Source organism: Monopterus albus, unplaced genomic scaffold, assembly GCF_001952655.1.
Source record: "Monopterus albus unplaced genomic scaffold, M_albus_1.0 scaffold1258.1, whole genome shotgun sequence".
NCBI lineage: Eukaryota > Metazoa > Chordata > Actinopteri > Synbranchiformes > Synbranchidae > Monopterus > Monopterus albus.
This window is the reverse complement of record NW_018129136.1, coordinates 1-1947: the sequence shown is the minus strand read 5'-3', so window position 1 is coordinate 1947 and position 1947 is coordinate 1. Positions and strand designations below refer to the sequence as shown.

The 1947-nt window shown below is 35.6% G+C and overlaps 1 long non-coding RNA gene across 1 annotated transcript; it reads left to right on the top strand.

The window, feature by feature from the left end:
* The first annotated feature begins 517 nt into the window (after window positions 1-517).
* Window positions 518-1776, top strand: LOC109953763 (uncharacterized). Its single transcript, XR_002273968.1, has 3 exons — window positions 518-655; window positions 772-834; window positions 1744-1776. It is a non-coding gene; the product is annotated as an uncharacterized LOC109953763 (long non-coding RNA).
* Window positions 1777-1947: the final 171 nt, after the last annotated feature.

The following is a 1947-nucleotide window of genomic DNA, read 5'->3' as shown; positions in this document are numbered from 1 at the left end:
GCAAGCCCATTCAAGGACTTGTAAACAAATAAAAGAATCTTAAAACGAACCCTAAAACGCACAGGAAGGCAGTGAAGAGATGCCAGCACCAAGGGGAAGTAAATACAGTGAAAAAAGCAGAGGCCCCAAAATTGAGCCTTGTGGGACCCCAGATAACAAAGGGGTTGTCACAGATTCAACATCTGCCAACCCGACAGACACTGATCTACCCAATAAATATGATTTAAACCAACTGTGTAACTAGATTTGAAACTTTTGACACATTCAAGTTGCATTCCGGTGCTTCTGGGAAATGTTCCATTTGTGGAACTTTATTTTTCCCTGTTAATGAAAGAAAATGTTGCACATAATTTTGATATATTGCATTTCTTTCCATTCCACTCAAAAATGCTCAATTTGTTAACTGTACGAGGTGCGTCAAAAAAGTTCCAGGACTGATGTGCTGTGTGAGCTATGAGTGGAGGAGGGATTAGCGGGTTGCGTCACAGTGTGACGTAATATCTGGGGTGTGTATAACTGCAATCTCAGCTTCCTGCAGCCATTGTATGCTTTTTCAGATGCTCTTGTTAAGCTTAAAACTTGCAGCTTGTATAAATCTTTTTGTAATAAATTTTTGTGACCCCGTCCTGGAACTTTTTTGATGCACCTCATATGTGTAAATGCTTCTGCAACTCTTAACCCACATAGTGTTAGTTCATGTGGCACATTGACTGTGATTTACTGGTTGATAGTAGTTAACTAATTCTTATAATTTTTCTCTCTCTTTCAAAGGACGCTGCCTTTTGTATGATGATAAACGGACAGATGACAGTGATCTGGGGGCTAGGACTGTTGGTATGTACCAAGAACATGATTTGAACATGAACAAGATTTAACTGCATGTTTATGTGCTTCTGTGAATGGTGTTTAATCATTTAATGACTCAAATGACATTTGCAAGACATGAGGCCTTCATGTGAGTTTTTTTTTTTTTTGGTCAGATAAGATGGCCAATAGGTGCACTAGGCACGATAAATAAGCTGACTGTTATGATGAAATGTGTGTAAGCATGTTAAGGCCACTTTTCAACATAGATTTGTATATTTCTATCTGACATTTGCAAGACATGAGGGCTTCATGTGAGTTTTTTTTTTTTTTTGGTCAGATAAGATGGCCAATAGGTGCACTAGGCACGATAAATAAGCTGACTGTTATGATGAAATGTGTGTAAGCATGTTAAGGCCACTTTTCAACATAGATTTGTATATTTCTATCTGACATTTGCAAGACATGAGGGCTTCATGTGAGTTTTTTTAATTTTTTTGTCAGGTAAGATGCCCATGATGTGTCCATATATTGCATTTCTTTCCATTCCACTCAAAAAAGTTCAATTTGTTAACTATAACAGTTTTTATGTATAGTTTATATATTTCTGAACACATCAAAAACACAACAATGCAGTATAGCAAAAACATACAAAGTTTATTGTACCCCAAAAAGGGATCTTTAATATTTTGTTTGGGGACCAAATGGTTCTTCAGCAGACATGATGCAGTTTACTGACTCTAATCCTACAACTGTGCAGGATAAGTGTCTTAACTGGCTTCCAGTGACCATATCAGGGCTAGCTGTTGTATTATATCATTTTTGAAGGATTTGTTTTAACTACACAGTGTTTTATTTATATGTGTATATATGCTTTATTTATATCTATATAATATTTCAACATTTTTAATATTGTCACTTTTCTCTCAAAATTTTCAGCAATCCCTGAAAAGAAGAATAAATCAAAATCAGGTAAAGGCTTTCGTCTTTTCCTTGTGAAAATGCTGAAAAGCTTTAAAAGATCGATATAAGTTTTCAAATTGACATTGTGTTAAAAATAGTGGACTTTTTAACAAATTGGGGTGATTGAGACTCAAGTGAATTATAATCATATCATGCTGATGACCTGTAGCCATATTAGCA